This window comes from Anastrepha obliqua, chromosome 4, assembly GCF_027943255.1.
Source record: "Anastrepha obliqua isolate idAnaObli1 chromosome 4, idAnaObli1_1.0, whole genome shotgun sequence".
Lineage (NCBI taxonomy): Eukaryota > Metazoa > Arthropoda > Insecta > Diptera > Tephritidae > Anastrepha > Anastrepha obliqua.
The window spans coordinates 8,379,400-8,401,231 of NC_072895.1; the positions used below are offsets into that span (position 1 = coordinate 8,379,400).

At 39.0% G+C, this 21,832-nt stretch overlaps 1 non-coding gene across 1 annotated transcript; it reads right to left on the minus strand.

The window, feature by feature from the left end:
• Positions 1–1,594: 1,594 nt before the first annotated feature.
• Trnat-ugu (transfer RNA threonine (anticodon UGU)) lies at positions 1,595–1,666 on the minus strand. Its single transcript has one exon. It is a non-coding gene; the product is annotated as a tRNA-Thr (tRNA).
• Positions 1,667–21,832: the final 20,166 nt, after the last annotated feature.

Here is a 21,832-nt window from a genome sequence, read left to right on the forward strand (position 1 = left end):
TTAACCCTCTGCATATCCAGCATTATCCAGCATATCCAGTTGCTCTTGCTGTCAATAGCCTAAGCGCAGACTTCTTTGCAGAACTTTTTGCTACTCAGTCTATCGGGTGAAAGTCAAGTACGTTATCCAGTGGCATTCACTCATTATAGACAGCTCGGCAACTCTTTGTATTTTCTCCAATTTGTTAATGTACGTCTTCTTATTCAGACTTGTCTACCATATTAGTATACCACAGAGCATTAGTCTTATTGGTCTTACTACCGCCGTGTAAATCCAATGTGAAAGTCATGGAAATAAGACCCATGTCTTACCGAAAACTTTTCTGCAGGCGTATAAGGCATTGAGTGCTTTCTTCGTTCATCCTTCCACATTGAGCTTCCACGTTAGTTTGCTATCCAATACTACTCATAGGTGCTTGGTATACGTCTTAAGCTTTAGTGTGATTTTATCCGGCCTAGTTGGGATCGAGCAGATTCTGCGGAAGATTTTTTGACCTTTGCACGTTGCCGACGGCGAGTATCGTAGGCTATGGAACGATAAGCTGGATGAGCTTTACGACGACATAGACATAGCGCAGCGAATAAAGATCCAGCGGCTATGCTGGCTGGGTCATGTCGTCCGAATGGATACAAACGCTCCGGCTTCGAAAATATTCGTTGCGGTACGAGCTGGTGGTAACAAAGGAAGAGGAAGGCCTGCTCTGCGTTGGAAAGATCAGGTGGATAAGGACTTTTCTTCACTTAGTGTCGCCAACTGGCGCCAGTTAGCTCGAGAAAGAGACGACAGACGCACTTTGTTAAACTCGGCCAAAAACATGTTGGCGGTTATCGCGCCAATCAAGCAGAAGAAGGTGGGGTCCAGGTCGGGATCAAGTACTTCCTGTTGAACAGTATTAAGTCCGTCTTCTCAGGATTTACTTTAAGTCTCGCTTCAACCGCCCCCTTGCTGATTTCTTTAAGTGCTCCTTTAAGAACTTTGCTGTGTGCCAAACTCTCTAAGCAAAAATAGGCAAGGCAAAGCAAAGATGAAGAGTGTATGGTCTCTGAATTCTAGATTGTCGATTGTGTTGTTCACTGCCCCTTCATGCCTTAAAGGCAGAACAGCGCCTGTGGGATATTTGTTAGTCATTTGATATTTCCAAAATGGACTGTCTTTCGCTTGAATACGTGAAATGAGATAACCAACTAAAACGGTTATGTTTGTTGTCCCCATTTAATTATTTTTTGTGGGGCGTCGTGCGTAGCAATCAACCTCAGCGATTCAAGATTTCATACCTCAAATCGAAATTGCCATTGCTGGCATAAGTGCCAAAATGCGCGGAAATATGCTGATTAGGTTAGTTAGGCTACTATCAAGCTAGCCTCAAGAAATTATACTAAATTACAGAATTTATTCTTTCCATGAAACAAAAAAAAATTATTTTTTCTTTAAAATTTACTAAGAGTCGAGTGCGTGAGTTGTGGTCTGACGTACAGCTTCATTTACTTCTTAAATTTTATTCCATCTTTGTTTTTTTTTTTGCATATAAAAATCCCCAATTCTCTAAACTTTAAAAACACTTTCTTTATAAATAAATAAACGAAGTTTTCGAATTTGCCTCCTGTGAGGATTGAACTCACGACCCCTGGTTTACAAGACCAGTGCTCTGCCACTGAGCTAAAGAGGCGCTCGAACACAACTGGTACCAAATAGCTACGTATGTGAAATGGTGAAGAATAAAATGAAAGAGCGAAAAATTACGCGTCAAAAGTTACGTTCGATAGATTGCGACCGAAAATAGAAGTTGTGTGAAGACTAAAAGTAAGAGAAGTTCAATTAGCTTGAAAGCGGTTACGTGTCGAGAAATAATCAAGTGTCTAAAATTTGGGTGTACATCTGCACACTTCATATCTATGTACGTATGTATTGATTTCCAAATGAACATTTGTAGTAGCACAATTGTTTTTGTATATGAAAATTTTTGTTGTAACCAGCATCAGTGCAGTGGCCAGAAAATTTGATTCAGAAATTAATTAAAAAAACTGCCTGAAAATTAATTTATGTGCAGGCAGCTTAACTTGAAAAATATCAAATTTATTGAAATACTAAAGGAGCCAAAAAGGAGCGGGATTGAATAATTGATTAGCAAATTAAAAACAAAAACAAAAGCAGTCGTTAAAACAAAGACTATCTGAATATTATTCGTCATTTGTGTGAACAAATTCATCGAAAAAGGCCAAATGTGTGGAATAATATCTAATAACCAGGATAGTGGCACTCTCTCATAAAGATATTGTTGTTGTTGATATTATTGTTATATATACGACTATAAAATAAAATGTGTTTAGAAATCTTGAAACTAATTTTCTGCAAAACACAAAAATAACGCAACCGATTGGCGCACTATTTTTTTTTGCTAAAGATCCTGCAAATGTTTACTATGAACCTGCATTCAATTCAACTAATCTCTTGCTTCTTATTTTATTAAAATTTTCAAAACAGAACAAATATTTTTGTAAAAAATTCCTGTACATGCTATTTGCTAAGCTCGCGGAATAAGCGGGAATAAGCAGGCTAAACAGAGATGAAAAATTATTGCTCTTTGATTTCGACATCAGTTGATTTGCTACTGCGTTGCTCACTACGTTCTCGCATTTGCACTGGATGAAAGTCTTAATTATGATACTAACACACATAAATGCATTTAAATGCACACCAACAACAAAATACGTATTGTAACATTATTTCATGTGGATTGATATTTGTGCACCTATACATTTATACGAGAACTTAAGCCACATATGTGTTGTTACATATCGCATACAAGGTCCGGCACTCGAAGCGTAACCAATTTCAGATCGCTCGCGCTGTTGATGCATGGGCATCAGCTGTCTGTTAGTTGGCAAAAGCATTTTGCCGAGAGTAAATGCGGAAAAAGAAAACCTGTAATGGATTTCAAACGTAAAAGTTTGATTGCATTATATTTGGCTGGAAAATCACAACCAGCGATTGTTCGAGCTTGAGCACCTTGAAGTAAATAAAGGTTTTGTTTATCGCATCATTGCTCGTTAAAATGATACTGCTGGCATCGCGAAGCGTCATGTAGTAGGTAATCAAAAGACTGCAGCGTCACGTGAAATGGTTCAAAATGTGAAGAAGCGACTTGAGTGAAATTCCCGACGAAGTGCCAATCAAATGGCGAAAGAACTGAAAATATCTGACCGTAGCATCCGCCACATACTGAAAAATGATCTCAAAGTCAAGCCTTACAAGATCCAAAAGACCGTAGTAAACCTTTCGTTAGTGCAAGTAATGGAAGTAAGAGTTTCCAGTTTGCGCATGTCCGTCTGAGTAGAGTTCCGGCATTTTGGAGGACCGTACTTTTTGCGGACGAGGTAAAAATGAACTTATTTCGACCAGACGGTAGACCTTTTATATGGTGCGAGGACAATACGGAGTCGGCACAATAGCTCCTCTGTGATTGTCCTGCACTTCATAGAAGCCACGCCAAATATCTTGGCGATTACTTCGTCGCAGACCTGGGAAATTTACAGAATGTCTCACTGAAGCGACTAGTTACCTTCTTAAAATGATCCAAGTGGTTTAAGCAACTTAGTTAACGGATGGAAATCAAATGCAGGTGTCACAATGGGCCTTAGGGCCACCAAATGCCTTGTCTTTGACAAGCAACCTAGCTAACCTAGCCTAACCTAATACGGAAGTCAAGCCCCAACATTTGCGAGCTACTATAAAACACGGTGGTGGCAATGTTGTGGTTTCGACATGCATGTCATTAAATCGGTTTGGAAATTTGACTTTAAGGCTAATTTTACCGCATTTAGTTTTCAACCCGATTGTTGTGTTTTTTACATATTTGAGAAGATTGACGTTTCTGTAGATTTGTGTAAAAATTTCAAGCAAATTAGACGAAAAGTGGTATAACTCCCTCAGTTTTCGTCTGATTTGCTTGAAATTTTTACACAAATCTATGGAAGCGTCAGCCCATTGAAATAAGTAAAAAACACAGCAATCGTGTTGAGAACGAAAATCGGTCAAATTAGCCTAAAGCCTCCCTAGCACCTAGTTGCCGTCGATAAATTCTTTCAGGCAAAGTTGTATAACTCCCGCAGTTGATTTTGAAAAATGTTTTTCTACATATTGTTCGCTTTCTCCAAAAGGAGGATGTTCTATTACCGATCACTCGGTGTCCCTAGAACTTAACGGCAGATTACTGGTAACGTCTATTTTCGTTTATATTTAAATCTGAAAAGAAAGCCCCGCGCTTTAGTTTCAGTCAAAGTTTGAAGTTTAAAGAATGTTGTATTTGTGATTGGCTTTCTTGATCCCCATTTTAGGATGGGGCAGAAATTAAACGAGTTGGGCAGCTATTGGAAATTATACCTGGATATTTGTGTATAACAAAGGATGCGGAACGGCCAACGAAAGCGAGGATGTCCAAGTCGCAATCGAAGCCAATTTTAAAAGATTTGTTTTATATCAGCGTGACTATTAATCGGACAAACAGTTTTCTGTTGACTTCCGGAAGCGCCAGCAGGCGCCGGGCATTTTCGAAATCATGCAACACGACAATGCGTCGCTCCATTTTCTGTTCTTTGTTAAAAGGTTTTTAGTTAAAAAGGGATCCTAAAGCTGCCATTTTATCTTATTTACTTTGAGTAAAGTCGAACTCGAGGAGAACTCATCAATACGAAGTACAGAAAATCAAGCAAGCTGTAGTCTCAATGAGTATTAAAATTTGGAAGCACCAATCGTGAAAGCCACATTGGAATCATTGTGCAGAGTTAAAGCGAGATTATCGTGAAATGTGATTAGTTATACAATTCAGTTCGTAACTTAATTTTTAGATGTTTTATTGGAAAATAACCAGTGCTGAATTCCCACATTGCAGGAACGCTGTTTCGAAAACGATGTTTCGGCTAAGTGTAAAAGTTACCGAACTCAATTCAAGTGTATATTTTTGCCACGAAAATACTTTTATACGCGTAAGTGTCACAATTCTCTAGTATTTTAATCTATTGAAGAGAAAGTTTAGCGAGCACTTGTGAAAGTGTGCCACTGCGCGGAATTAATTGATTTAATCTTATTCTTGGCATAATTTATTGAAGTCTTTAACAAATTTTCTTAGCATTTTAGTTCACTGAGCAAAAAGAATTCGGAAATTAAGTTACCCCTCACTGTGCATCGCAACATTTTCGTCACGTTTAATTGCGTTGTGTAGCTGTAACGGTGGCAAGCGAATGTGCTCAATACCCTATATGCCCCCCTCGGCATATCCTGCGTTCGGATCATTAAAATGAGCCTTAAGTGTAGCGCGCACAGAGTGATGTCATCAGCCTGCTAACGTCCGTCCGTCCGTTCGTCCGTTTGTCTGCTTGCCATGCATACAACACTGCTCCACTTCTCTTCATCTCCACCCTCGCCTTTACTTCCTACTTTCCTCTATCTACTTAGCATATCTTGCACTGCAATCCTTCCATACTCCAACAGCATGGGGTGCTGCCTTCTCTGCTGCTCTCCTTTCGCCGCCTTGGTATTTGGTGTTAAAATTCATTTTTTCCAGCGCTGCACATTTAACAGCCTTGCACCCATCCGCGCCAGCTGGCGTTTGTAATTTTCAGCACATTCTCACGTCATATCGTCTAGTTAAGCTCTCGCTTTCGCTCTCTCTATCTATCTCTCTCTCTCTTCATTTGTCTTTAGTTTCCTGCCTGCCGGGCGACCAACAATTTGCAAACATTTCCAAATGAAAACTTTTTCTTCAAAAACTTAGTCAATTGTTTGTGTGTTTGTGAGCGGGTGTGTGGATGTATGTGTGTAACGACATACTCGTACATATACGCGTGAAATTTGTTGGATAGGACTGTTTTTTAACATTTTTTATTTCATTCTTCTTGCTTCGCCTCATTTCATTCGCATAACTTGGTTTATTTTCATTTTTTCCCTTAGCTTTTGCAATTTGATATCATTTCGTCATTTTGATGGCAGTTAAATGCTTTTGAGTTCGGTTCACGTAAAACATAATATAGTATTTCGAGAATAATTAAGATTTTTGGTTGCGTAACTGTAAGTTAAATGCGTGGCCGCAGCGGACCCAAATACCCATTGTGAAACGTTTCCACGACAGTCGGTTCTACATAACCGGAACGACCCGGATTTATATCCGGTCAAGGACTGTCACTTCAGCAACATTCTCCACATATGTATGGGGCATGTCTATGCTGCTGCAACAACTACAACAACAATAATCCATTGTGACGGCCCTATTAGACCGCCGACACCGATTGACTAGCCTGGAAGGGACCAGCATTGGATAACTGAGCTTCAAGATCTCTCTGCCTAAGCTGAGTAATTACGGGTGGAACTACAATCATGCAGGGTTTGCAAGGCCTTATTACTTTTTTACACTGCCAAACGACCGTTAGACATCACTGAAGTATACAAAAGTATATAACGAGCACCAGACGATGGGTACACTGCTGTCAGATGGAATTGGAGCATACAGCCTTTAAAGTTGTAACTGGTGAAAGGAACCGTGGAGCATCTGCTTTAAACCTTTCTGCACTGTATAAAGGACCAAAAGACGGTTTTTTTGCAAGGTAGGTAGGTAGGGGAAATGGTTGAAGTGCCAGTCTGGCACTCCTCAAGTAGCACTAAAGCGCCGTTTTGATACCATTATGAGTTCTCCAACAGGCAAATATCTACAACCAACCAGAGCTGTTGATATAATGGAGAAGATTGATGGGATTTAGGTTGGCGCACTGCCTCAGACTGTCCAAGAAAGGAGTAGTGACCTTAATCGTCTAGCTGCTAAGCCCGGACATTTACAGAGAAAGTGTCTAAAAGTCTCCTTCTCTGAAAGATCCCCAGCTTCTGCAATGAATGTTAAATGGTAACCCTAGCTTTTCCACGTCTGTGCCGATCATCCAGTGACCGGTAAACACAGCTACGAGTTTGGAAATTGAATGGCGACGAGTCCAAAGCATTCTCTGAGTCCTTCGTATATTGTACTGGGGCCAAAGGGTTTTCGAAATAGCACATGAAGAAATGGAGCTCCATCTTCTTTTCTGCGCTTTCCTGAGAAATAATTTGAGCAGTTCCCCTTTAACAACTGTCAGGGGGATGCCGATGACCGAGTAGGAGGTCTCTGAGAGCAATTCAGTCCCCTTCCGGCAAGCTCATCAGCAATTTCATTTCCCTCTATGTTCTTATGGGCTGGAATGAGATCAGAGAAATGTTACCTGCTCAACCAACAGATTTGATTTGGGGTTTGGGCAAACATACAAGTAAATATGCGTATATATACATGGCGCTCACGTCCTTTACTGGGTGATTGGCCGAACTCCTCTTTCTACCTGTAGTGTGCGTCTTGATGTTTGGAGGGATCTACAATTTTATGCCGGCTGGTTTTTGATGAGGTGCTTTTTCATGTCAGAAAGCCACTCAGAAGTTCAACAGCAATTAGAAAAAACTTTTTCTGCCATTTGTTGGTTCGAAACTTCGGGCTCTGCCGAATGATAGTCACGTACCAACCCATTCCGCTACGGCGGACGCTTCTGAGTATTTGCCTCCTCAGCTTTCGACGATAAATGAAAAGTCAACTGCGTTTTAAAGTCTATGTAGCAGACTTAACGGTTCGCGGCAATTTTTCACTTAGGGATGTGACCTAAACCTTTTCTTATGGCTTTTTCTAGATTAACCTGTGGGTTGTGGTCCTGAAGCGGCGAACTTTCTACTGGAGTAAGAGTTATTGACCCAAGCCAATCAGTAGGATGAATAGTATCGACCTATAATTGTTTTATAAAAAATTTACAGACAATTCAGACCCATGTCATTTGGCGCTTATTTTTGTTTCCTGGCTAGTGCTTGTGCGTACTTTAAAGTGCTATCTATTCCGGCGTTGGATTTATTGGTATTGCCTTGCGGTAATTTGTGCCATTGCTGCGGCCCTGGTATCGCTACGTTTGTGCGGGTGATAAACGCTCGAAGTAGTGCGCGTTGTTGCCACGGTTTGTGTCCGGCGTTTACCTCCACCGGTCGACCCTTCTCCGTTTTTTGTAAATTTTGTCTATATTTATTCTATATTTAGATATAATTCTTTCTCTCTCTCTCTCTCGCTTTCATTCTCTCTCGGGTCTCTCCCTCTTTCTTTGCCTGCCTTGAAAGTTTCACTTCTGTTACGAGTATGTGTACTACGCTACACGCATTTTTGTTTTTTTTTCAAAAAAAATTTTGCCTGGGCCTGCAGATACTATCGACCTCATAACGTTAATCTTCCGACAAAATTGTCGACGCCATTCCGACATAGTGCAGTCTTCAGTTCACCAGAATTACTCGAAACTCATATCCCAGTTCGGGACAGGAATTATTATTTGCTTGTTGGCATACACAAAGAAAAAATCCAAATAGCGTCAAACCGTCACCAATTAAAGCCACTGCACTGGATAGCGACATTTTCAAATATCCCCTCAGAGTTCCCACCATTTCGCGAGCGAGTTTTCACAATTCCTGTGCGATCGTTCCATTAATACTCCATTTCTAAACCTTAGTTTGTGAAACACGAAAATTATTCCAGGCATACGGCGTCAATAGGGTACCCCCAATATAAGTGGCACTCTTCGATCTTATTCGCTATAACGAAGTATTCAATATGCATCCGTGCCATTCCGAATACTTGGTTGAGCCGAATTTCATGCTAAAGCTTGCGAGAAATATTCATTAATCAAGAAGGTTACTTCTCTGCAATGAAATACCACCCTTGCTGACGTTAAACCCTTAAAGATAGTGCAAAATGTTGTAACGGTGATATGGTAATAGTGTCAGTGCTGCCGTTGTTGCTGTCATTGTTACTGCCTTTGTTGGTAGCTTTGAGGAGAAGCGAGTAAAATTACTTTTTCCAACAATGTTGCATACATATAAGCGATGGTTAGCGCGGGTGATATGCTGACGACCCACAACGATTGATAACAACGACAAGAGGCAAAAAAAAATATGCGCAAAAGAAAAGTTATGCTAGAGGAGTAAAAGGCATATATGGGTGCACTTCTGTAAAAGTATACCTAACGTATGTAGGTATGTGTGTATGTATGCATTTGTGTATGTATGTATGGCTGTATGTAACTCACCCAGCCTGTATGCCTACTTTTCAGTATTAAAGCTACTGATTGCAATTGCTGCTGCTGCCGTTACCGCTGCTGCTGCATAGCGACTACGAATGTCAGCGATTGCAATTTGCTGCGCAGATGAGACAAAGAAGTATTTGTGTGTGTGTGTGTGTGTGTGTAGTCGGTCGAAGCCGTTGCATTGCGCTCATTTACTTGCTATGTGGACAATTTAAATTGCATTTTCAAGTTGAGCAAATGCGATTGCTCGCACTCGCCTATTCAGACACCATCAAAGAGCGCGTGTTTGTAAATTTAGATTTATGCAGATAATCGCCTCCTTTTCTGGTCTGACACTTTTAGGATTTCTGTTCATTTGGGGCGCAGCGCAGGCATTGCTCGTTGTTTGGTGCAGGAACTGCAGTCATCTTCGCAAGTGCGCTCATAATATTCACACTTTGGTAATGTCGTTGAACTATATTTGCGGATGAAACTACGCACACAAGCGGATTAAGGTATATGGATGTATGTGCGCAGGTTCGATTGTGTGCGTTAACATAATTTAGTTTTGTTTTATGAAATTTAAAGAATTGCAGTTTTGGTAAATAGCAATAGAAATTTAATTTGTAGAAATGCACGCAGTTCAGCTTTCTTGGATTTTTACAAAAAACGTTAAAATTATTACAAAAATTAAAAAATATACATAAATTGTAAAAACTTTACAAATTTTTCATTCCAATTACGCGGTTTTTAATTGCAACTTCTTGAAAAAGCTTTGGTATACAGTTTGATGAAGTATGATTTTGTGAGTGTTTCGAAACTCCTTTGACTTTTTATAAATTTTTCAGAATTTCAATTGTATCATTCCAAGAATGATAGAAAGAAGATTGCGCCCATCAGAGAGTGCGTGACGTGACGTTTTTCCAAGTTGTTCAGTGTTGCCAACCATTTGCTTTTCACAATAAATTTAGTCCTTTTTTATACCCAAAATGCGAAACTTTTGAAGTTTCGTGTTTGTTTCTTTTTTTTTTATTTAAAGCTACCGAAACTTTAAGTTAAAAAAAACTGTATTATACAAAAGAAGGTTAAAAAAGGCAACTCCGCGAAGATTTTAGCGCTAATGAAAATCAGTTGGTTCTTATAAAATTTGATATTTTGAAAGTGTGAATTTCATTTTTTGCTCCTTTTAAGGTTATGCAAGAATATTAAATGTCTCTCTCTCAACTCTTCGTAAGATTGAAAACCTTTTTACACATTTTAAGAAGCGTTTGAACTTACTGAATGCGGATTAAATTCACAGAGGTGTAATCGTTTCTTCCGGCCATAAATCCTTAGTGGGACATAGGGCATAAAGAGGTGTATTCATTGTAAAAATAAGCCACAAACTAACAGAAAATACTAAAGAAACCATACTGGCATTTTTACAAAAAGAGTACCTTATCTAGTTACATAACCTCAAATATAGCAAAAAAGTCGTTCCCTTAACCCTTCTGTTACATTCAAAAAAATTTACACATGTGATATTCGGGTCACGAAATGAACTTACCTGTGTTTTGCTTAGATATCAGTATAAAATTCATTAGTTTTATTGATTATTAAGCTGTTATATATACATATTTAAATACATTAGATACATTTTTTTTAATTTGAATGCTCCAAACAATAGGTTTTTGAAACCGTAACCGTTGAACGATGTTGTGGACACACAGGCTTTTTGCAAACCATGCAGCTTTCGTACGTTTTGCGACGAATTGAGCTAGGGCAAACTGCACAGGTGGCTCGCTGACTAGGTTTTCTTTTTTTCGGAACAGTTCCTGCCGAAGTGCTTGGTTGCTCTGCGTCCGCTCTCATATTGCGTACAATATCTGCTGACGGTTGAGTTCTTGGTAGCGTTTTTCTGCGTTCAATTTCCCCATGAACAAGGTCTAAGCCAAGATTTTCGAGGAAAAGTCTACGTTTATATGTTTTTGCAGCATTCCACGAAGGATTAATTTCTGTCCATAATACAAATGCATTCAATGCTGAGATATCTACGATGTTTGCAAAAATTGCTACAGGCCAACGATTAGTTTGTCTCGCGCTGGTCTTGGTTCCGTTCCGGTGGAGCGGAAGCTGATTCCTTGCCTGCATACATTTGGAAATTAAGGCAAAATTTTGTACACACATCCGCAGCTACCCATGCTTTCATTCCATATTTGCTTGGTTAACTTGGCATGTAAACTAAAATGGGACATCTTCCCCTAAAAGGAATTCAACGCTCGTCTACTGTAATATTTTTGTATGGAACAAAAAGTAGCGGTAAATTAGTCACCCACTTTTCATACAAATCGCGAATCGGAGCAAGTTTGTCGTTCATTCTTTGATCCCTTCGATTGTCTCTGTCATCGAACCTCAAAACACGATTAATTTCAAGAAACCTGCCAAGTGACATTGTTGCACGTAATAATGGTCGGCCGTGCACTTCATCCCAGAGGCTTCGAATACTTTCTCCGTGTAAACGATATACTCCTGTAAAAAAATACATTTATGTCTTCATTTTAGCCATAAGTACGGAAAATTATATTGATTTAACTACCTGCTAAAATTAAAATACCCAAATATGCAACGAGTTCTATCTCATCTATTTTTTTATATCCAGCTCCAATTTTTTTTTCGCCCTCTATATTGCTGAATTGTATTATAATTTGCTTTAGTTTGTACGTAAAGTATTGATCGAATGGTTCCTTGATAGTAGAAATACGATGTACTTCATATGCAGTAACTCCCTGTCTTCCGTGGATTATATTTTCAATTCTGCCACTATTGTGCCCAACTGGTTCCATTGACCACTCAATAGCTCTATCCTTGTAATAATATGTACATAGGAACACTGCTTTAATTTTCCAATGCAGGTACTATATCTTCATCGTTATCAGAATCTATATATTCGTCGAAGATCCTTCTGATTCAAATTGTTCCACTATATAATCTTCATCCCCATCTTCACTACACTCATCAAAATCCTCATCATTGTCAATAATATGCTCTATTTGGCTTTGAGTCAGACGATTTGGCCTCTAAACCAAATTTTCATAAATAAACACACCAATAATAATAATCAAATATTATAATAAAAATGCTTACAGAAGCTTGGAATCTTTCCAAATTTATAAGAATTTAACAAATACAATCTTTTGCAGCAAAAACCTAACCACAAAAAAGGCGCGAAATATACACTTTATTTGTAAAACAGCTGATGGTCACCGGGTGACCCGAAGGTGCGCGCACGTAAATTTTGATCTTACCACCTGTTTATTAAATCAAAATCATTTTTTTATGCTTTTTCTATTGGATTTATGTCAGTACACAAAGTCATGAAAGGAAATTGTGAAATGTTGTTAGTATTAGCAGATATGATGAAATTCAACAAAAAAAGGTCATGAAATGACCGGAATGTAACAGTCATAAATTAAATTGTATAAAAGCATAACGAATTTATTCAAAAAAACGCACATTCTACAGACAATTTGTCACGCATACAAAGTTCTTTGAGTGGCTCAATAAAAATTTGGTGTTTTATTTTCCTTAAATGGGCATTTTAGTGCGTTTTTGTATCCAAAGCTGGGCAACACTGCAGTAGCGAGAGAGAGATTTGACTGGCGAAAGCAGAAGAACACCAACAATGCCTGCAATCGCGGGCAATGCCACCAGATGTTAAAAAAAAGTAAAGCTAAATAAAACTTTTTTATTTTATAAATGATTATTGAAAAATGTATATTTTACAAAATTATAATATAAACATTACATTTTAATTAGAACAGGCTAGAAAAATGTCATGAAGAAAGAACTAATACTCCGAGACTAAATAACAAAAAAAAATGCTAAATCAAGTTACGAAAATGGTAATCTGGCCATACTGGTGCTAAAACCACGTAACTCATTGTCAAATTCGCTGGACGCAAAGTAACGGGACCACGATAGGCGCCATCTCATTATTCTTTCCATCATGGTATCATTCACTAAATAAAAAAGATGTCGGAGAAAATGCGCAGCAATTTTGTTAAATAAAAAACCCAGTTTCTTAGGATAAATTATGCTTTTTAAAATTTTTGTTTTTTGATAAGGAAAGTTTTTAGCAAAAAATGGGGTCGGAAACCATATACAAGGCGAGGTCCAAAATAAATAAGACTGGCGTCATAAAAATGTGTTTGATGGCGCTATCTTCTTAATGAGTTAGTGCGCTGGAAGTTACATCCCTAGCTGACTTCTAGTGAAAGCTTGGTCACATTCAGTGGTTCAGTGAAAGCGAAGTTATTGCGTCTAAAGTGTGAGTGTGTTTGTGTCATCGGTACAAAAATGAGTTTCGAACAAAGAGCTAATACCAAATTTTGTTTCAAAATCGGTAAAACCTTTACCGAAGCATTTGAATTGATGAAAAAAGTTTGTGGTGATGATTGTCCATCTCGAGCTAGAGTTCATGAGTGGTTGGGTGATGCGTTTTAGAGATATTTGAGAGGACATAAATGACAAAGAACATACGGGCCGCCCAAAATCGATAATCACCGAAAACTCTATCGGAATTGTTCGTAAATTTATCCAAAATGAACCGAAATTATCGTTGAGATTCATCGAATAGGAGTTGAATATCTCCAAAACATCGATTTATCGCATTTTAACTGATCATTTGAGCTTACGAAAGGTCTGTGCACGTTTCATTCAGCACCAGTTAACTGAGGACCAAAACTTGCTCAGAATTCAACATTCAAAAGGCCTCATTAAAGAGGCGAGAAAAGACGACAACTTCCTTTACAACATTGTAACTGGTGAAAAAACGTGGGGTTTCCAACATGAATCTGAAACTGAGCATCAAAGTACGGAATCGAAGGCCCCAGACAAGTTACCACCAGAAAAATCGCGTTTGAAGAAATCAAAAATCGTCCATGTCAAGTCGATGCTAATTTGTTTTTACGATTCCAAGGAAAGTGCCCAGAAGGAGTTCATGCCACTGGCCCAAATAGTGAAATCAGTTTGAACCATTTGTTGCATCGCAATCGTCGAATTCGCCCTGAATACCGCGAAGGAGGAAGCTGGCGCTTATTGCATGATAGTGCACCATCCCATCGATCCACTCTTGTGACTGATTTTTTGACAAGAAATCGCATTTTAATCATCAATCACTCACCCTATTCGCCTGATATGGCTCCCTGTGACTTCTACGTATTCGGCAAATTGCATTTGGCCGTGAAAGAAAAACGTTTTGCGTCCGTAGAGGCCATCCAAAAGGCTTGCACCTACATTCTGAAGTTCATTCCGGATTCCGGTCAATGAAGTGAAACACTCTTTCGAAAAGTTTTTATATCGCATAAAAAAGTATATGGAGTCCAGGGGACTATTTTGTATAAATAAACTCGATGTTATCAGAATAAAGCTTCCGTCGTTTCTATTTTAGCTCAGTCTTTTTTATTTTGGACTTCACGTGGTATAAACGACAGGGCTTACAATACGATCATCAAACCCATTTTGACTTATGGAGCTTTCGCGTGGTGCAGGCGGTGTAGACACGATCCTACCTAAAGAATCTTATAAAAGTCCAACAATTAGCTTAGGCAGATGCGCTCCGTCCGACGGATCTGGCGGCGCTGGAAGTGATCCTCCATTGTTACCTATTTATGTTAAAGGGATAACGAGCAAATCTGGTTTTAGGATTAAAGCAGCAGGTATGCTAAAAGAAAACACGCACGGTCATGCATCAGTTCTACCAGATATGAAACGCTACAATGCATCGAAAACAGGCTATCTGGTTCCCAAGTTAGATCTGAACAGAGACCATAAAATACGAGTACCCGACTAGAAAGATTGGCACGCCAGAGTCACATCAGATGACTTGGCAGGCCATCGATATACTGAGGCTCAAATATGGTCAATGGCACTGGATCGGGAGTGCACTCAGAACCAATATACTCAAATTGTACTACATCAGACCAGTGTAGCGTCTTCCAAGCTGAGATCTACGGTATGAACAAAACGGCATAAACTGTAACACTACTGGACTCACCTCCGGCAAATCTTACTCGTCATTTTCGTTGATAGTCAAGCACTGATTACAGCTCTGGCCTCAGCACGCATCAACTCAAGAAGTGTTAAAGAGATCAGGAGGGTCCCCGGCCACTCTGGAGTGGAGGGAAATGAAAGAGCAAATGAGTGTACAAGGAAAAACTCTGAGCTGGACCTTCAGCGAGTTGTAGAGGATATTAACGTTCTTCTGAACGAACTGTAGACTGCGATTGACTTGAGCATAATCGCAGAAACCAATAAAAAGAAGGTGGTCTCTGACTACTAAGCGCGGGTCTCCAAAGCGTTCTGCCTCAAAACTGAATCCTAAAAGGACAAAATGTCTGCTTGGATTCAACAGATCAACTACCAACGACTTCACAGGTGTTACAGAGGGTCGCTGCACTATTGGCACCCTAGGCAGTAGAGTGGGTATACCTCACAATGAGTTATGTCGATGAAGATGAAATTGAGTCGGTGTCAAATATCTTGCTGATTATTGCTTTGAAGGCCTGGAAAATTTACGAAATGTCTAGCTGGAGGGATTAGTTAGCTTCATAGAAAGATTAAGCAACTTAGTTAGGGGATGGAAATCAAATGCAGTTATCTCATTGGGCCTTATAGTTTATTTAGTTTGCCTGTTGGAGGCATAAATAAGACAAGAGTTTTGCGTGTTCGGCGATTTTCTGCTATCGAAAAAATGGATCAAAGAAGTTGCATCAAATTTTGTGTAAAAAATGGAATTAAGTGATCGAAAACACTTGAAATGTTGACAGTGGCTTACGGTGAGAGTACTCTAAGTCAAAAAAATGTTTACAAGTGGTACAAGCTTTTCACAGAAGGTCTAAAAGATGTGAACGAGGACGCTCGCTCTGGATGCGTCAGCACATCAACAACCAATGAAAATGTTGAGAAAGTACAGAAAATTGTTAAGCAGAATCGTAGAACCACAATTAGATAAATTACTCAGGATGACGGAATATCGGTTGTCTCATGCCATATAATCTTTTCCGAAATTTCGTGCATGAAAAGTGTGGCAGTGAAGTTCGTTTCAAAATTGCTGAATTTTGACCAAAACCAACGGCGCATGAGCGACGCTCAGGAATTGTTGAATGACTCCTACGATGACCCAGATCCAGACCCTCAAAAGGGTCATAATTGATGACGAATTATGGGTATGTGGTTATGGCATCGAAACCAAAGCCCAATCGTTCCAACGGAAGAGTCCAGGAGAGTCAGTATCAAAAAAAAAAAAAAGGTTTTGCTCACTGTTTTCTTCGATTACCATGTCGGAGTGCATCAGGAGTTCTTACCACAAGGTCGTACGATAAATAAGGAATATTGCCTTGAAGTTGTGCGCTGTTTGCGTGAAGCAATAAAAAAAAAACTCCCGGAATAGTGGAAAAATAAGGCATGGCTTTTGCCTCATGAGAATGCACCTGCTCATTCGTCTTTGCTTGTGAGAGATTATACGGCGAAAAACAACACCGTTTTCATGCCTCAGCCACCGATTTCAACAGATTTGGCCCTCTGCCACTTTTTCCTGTTTCCAAGATTGAAGAGACCCATGAAAGAACAGCGTTTTCTGACGATTGAGGAGAGTAACACAGAATGTCTGAGAGAGCTCAAGGACATACCAAAAAGTGCATATCAGAACTGCTTCGATAATTGGAACAAAAACTCGCACAAGTGTATTATATCTAAAGGGGGACTACTTTGAAGTAGGTGAAATAGAAATTGGTGAATAATTAAAAATTTTTTGAGTTGAAAATAAAAATTAACCTTATTTTTTAACACACCTCGAATTACCTATATTTGTAAGTGAAGAAATTTCCATTTTGGTTTGCTGGTAACTATGAAGGCACTAAGTACTCCTATGTCACAGGACAGATGGCCACAGACAGACCGATATGCCTCTCGTGTCTTGAGAACGACGTCACTGCATATCATTTTCTCTATAGCTGTCGTGCGTTTTCCAGAATCAGACTTAAGATATTGGGTTGGGATATACTGAGTATGGAAAAGTGCATACTCTTCCTCTTTCGGATGTCTTAAGATTCATCAATGAATCCAAGAGATTTGTGTAAGAGTGACCTCAAACTAATTTATCCGTCTTACCGCCCACTTTTTGTCTTTCCTTTCTCTATTCTTTCTACTGAAATCTATCCGGGTGTAGCGCAATGGTCCCCTGATTGAGTGCTTGGACTTGTCCAACCCCCCACAAATTTAATCTAACTCCGATTGCTGTTGGGGTATGGAAGACCGACTCGCTGTCGGAATGGAGGTAGGCGTTTATTGGAGTTTTTATTGGGCATTCCATCTGCAGTCAGTCTTATAAATAGTTCTAGAGTGTACAGCTTATAAGACTGGATTGTGTAGTCCATCGTTAGTGCTAAAGGAACCTTCTAAGTTGTTTGCTACACGATCGGTGGCCATGAAGGCGCTAAACCATTGCTTCGCGGAGATTTAAACCGAATCAAACTTTCATGGAAGAAATATTAGAAATATTTGCTTTCGAGATTTCTTTCGTTTCGATTTCTAAAGTTTTATATTCAAAAATGTTTGAACTAATATACTTCAGAAAAAACTTTAAAAAATTTAAATTTCGCTAGTTGGAATGTCTCTCAAAAAATGTTTTCAGTTCAAACTACTAGCATTTTATCAATAATTATCTAAAGCGCGCCAGACACACATCGATTAATGCACTGTTATTTACATAAATGGAATACCGCCGCTGATGTAAACACCAACTGCACTAAGCGCCACAGTAGAGGAAATTTAAAATAACCAAATTCAGTTTGCCTACCAACTTTCAATAAATTCACACATACACATAAACAAACAGCAAATTTCACTGCACTCAAATTTATTTACAAAACTGGGCAACTACATACAGATACTTTCGTTATTGGTAAATGAATTGCTAAACAGGTGAGTAAGTTTGCGTGTGAAAGCCAAACATACCTACATACACACATGCATACACAGCCACATGCAGATATGTAGTTGCGTTAGACACGTATCCATGTACACATATGTATGTATGTATATACATCGTCCTTCCATTAATGGTTATGGCTTGAAAATTTTCATGGGTACAAAAAACCGCAACGAAATTCAATTACAAAATAATAAAGCCAATCAATTAAATGTGGTGAACAAACCACTAAAATCAACAATTGCCCGCCACTGTTGTGCTGTGCATTTTGGGCAAATTATATGGCTAGTTTAGTGCTGAAATTGGAAACTTTGCAATGCAAAATTTTTACTACATTTTCGAAAAAAAAAACGGAGAATATTTTTAAAATCAAAATAAATTGAAAAGGTTCAGAGGCAAGGCTGAGCTCGCTGTATATTTTTGAATATAACACGAAAAGTTATGGGAATCAGCTGTTAATAAAAAAAAAATATAAAAAAATTATAAAAAAATTATTTTAGAGGGGTGTTCTTCAAAAATTCAAAAAAAAAGAAAATTCCCGAAAAAATTTTAACCAATTTTGTTTTTAATTATATTTTATATAAAAAAAAACAAAAAAAATTATAGCAATTTTGGAAAGGACTGAAGACATTAAAAAACCCCTATACAAAAATTTTGAAAAAATAACATTGTTTCCGAAATTTGTTTTTAATTTTATTTTATATTAAAAAAAAAATAACAAGAAAAAATGAGGCTAATTTTGGAAAGGGCTGAAGATATTTGATATTAAAAAAACTCATAAAAAAATGTTCGACCTTGGAAAAATCTCATGTGCGAAATAATGCGATAAGAAATGAAGTCAAGTTTGGAAACCTTCTTAATCGCTCAGGAATAGCGATCGCCTATGCGGACGATAACGCAAAAGTGTCAAGGAACAAAGGGCTTCTCTTTGAAACCTTTTGCAACATTGTAAGTCGTACAAGAGCAGTATGCCTTAGAACAAATGAAAGCAAAATTAAATATCTGAAGCCTTAGACAGCCCCCCAACCACATCAGGGGTAGTCGAGTCCTGTAAATCTAGGCTGAACTATGTCGGTAGACATAATCGTCTGATACTAATATTGGTCCCGGGACACGTGGGTATCGTGGGTAACGAGACCTCTGACTCCTTAGCTGTGCTCTATGGTCTGGAGCCCGTTCTGTCACTCTGCAGCCATCAAAGCCACGGTTAGCAAATGGGTTACTACAACCCACAAGCGAGCTTGGCAGGGTGAGAGAGTCTGCAGATGGGCTCAACTGATGCTACCTGTCATGTCCGATTGACTGTCGCAAATCCTCCTGTCATTAAGCAGAAGGGGCTGCAGATGGCTGGTTGGACTGATGACGGGCGAAGCTCATGGAAAAGGTGGGCATCTCAGACAGTGTACTCTGCTCAGCTTGTGAAGGGGAGGATGAGAGGATGGCTAGCTCATCAGCTTTACAGTTTCCCTCAATATCTCTGTGTCCCGGAACCCAAATAAGGCTGACCTTGAATACGACGCTAATATCATTTAGGGCTGCTCGGCATTCCTGTGCAACCTTTGATCTTTGTATAGTCGCATTCATTGATTTAATGGCCGCTTGGCTATCCGAAAATATATTTATAGTCGGTTTTGTTACGGCATGCATATTTAGGTATGTAGCCACTTCTTTTATGGCTAGAACTTCTGCCTGATAGACGCTGCAGTAGTTCGGTAGTCGAACAGATAGTTCCAGTCCTAATTCTTTCGAAAATACTCCATTGCCAACTTTATCGTCTAGCTTGGAACCATCTGTATAAAAGTTTAATTCCCCCCTTCTCCATGGCCTTGGTGTCTGCCACTCCGTTCTTGGCGGTATACCGTCTTGAAGAGCCTGTCGAAGGCGAGTCTTGGAATAGAATAGTCTATTTCTTGTTTGTGACTATTCAGAGAGTGCGAAATACAGGCGTGGCCAAACCGCCGTTCTTTCCATAGCGCCCTACTTTTGAGTCTAAGCGCCGAGGCGGCGGCCACATTTTTCCCTACGAGATTTAGTGCAGGTGAATTGATTGTCACTTCTAGCCCAATTGTTTGGGGTAGTCTTTAAAGCACTAGAGATGCATAAAAAAGCAGTTCTTTGGACCTTACTCATGATATTAGCGTAACTCGCCTTTTAGAGTAGATGACCACCATACAAGTATTCCACATATTAAGATTGTTCTAACTACCGAAGTATATAGCCAATGAGTAACGCGAGGTGTCAACCCCATTTCATACCGACCGCTCTTTTGTAAGTATAGTATATAAAAAAAAAAACGTTGGCCGTTTTTACTCTTTTCTCAATATTAGGCTTCCATGTGAGTTTCCTGTCTAATATGAGTCCTAAGTACTTGACATTCTCTCTCAAAGGAATCTGCACACCCTTGAAAATCAGCGGGGAGATTATAGGAAGCCTATATTTCCTTGTGAAGAGAATTATTTCAGTTTTTGCAGGACTTATAGCGAGTCCCCTACTCTCAGTCCAGCTCCTAAGCGTGGCCATGTTAGAGCGCAGAATGTCCATGAGGGTGTTACGATATCTGCCTTTAATAGCAATTGCTAGGTCATCTGCCTATGCAGTGACGTGGCAACCCCCTCTCTCCAGGGTCAGCAATAGCGAGCTTACCGCCAAAATCCAGAGGAGAGGGGAGAGAAGACCACCTTGAGGTGTACCTCTGCAGACCTGACTGCTTAGGGTAGTGCTGCGTAAATTAGCCGTTATCTTCCTTCTGACGAGTATTGCTTCTATCAGGGCAACAACGTGTGGTTCGACTCCAAAGTCTTCTAAGGCATCTACTATAGCGCTCGCCTGCCTTAGGTATGAAGAATACTTTGTATTTTTCCATCCTAGCGGAATGTAGCCCATGTTAAGACAACTTCTAATGGTGATTTTAATAAACGGTGAGGCAATATTCCGTGATTTCTGCAATTCTACAGGATAGATACCGTCTGGTCCAGGTGATTTATAAGGACCAAAAGTGTTGATAGCCCATTTAATCTTTGCGTTTGTCACTGTCACTAATAGACTTCCTAAGTTGGATTGCCTTTCATGATTAGCAGAATCACTTTGTTCCACCGGCTTGCTTCCTGGGAAGTGTGTATCTAGTAGAAGCCCTAATGATTCCTCACTTGACGTAGTCCACGTATTCCCTTGACCTTGTAGATAGCCTAGGTTACATGGCGTCTTTAAAAGAATTTTTCTTAATATGGCCGCTTCTGAAGTTTCTTTAATTCCTTTGCAATAATTTTGCCAGGATTCACGTTGCGCAATTCTGACTGCTTTCTTATACTTTTGACCATGTCATAATCGAACTGAAAAAGCTACGAGTTAGGAGCTGAAAGTCTATTGCTATGAATAAATTTCAAAGTAATTATTTTTTTCTAAATTTTTTCTGCTTACTTTTCAAGAATTTTGCAAAAAAAAATATCTTTTCCCGTTAGACTTATTTTAAAAACTTATTTTGTTCTAGAAGTCAAAAAAAAAGTATAAAAAGGGTAAGAGAACCGAAGATATTTATAGCAATTTTGGAAAGAACTGAATAAATTTCATATCAAAAAACTCTGAGGAAAAATTTTCCACATTAAATAAATCTGAGAGTAATTCATTTTGTTCTAGATTTTTCCATCAAAAAAATTTTGAAAAAAAAATTGTTAAAAACTCTAAGGAAATATGTTCCATATTTAATAAAACTTAGAGTAACTAATTTTTTTTTCTAGATTTTTCAATCTTACTTCTAAAAAAATAAAAA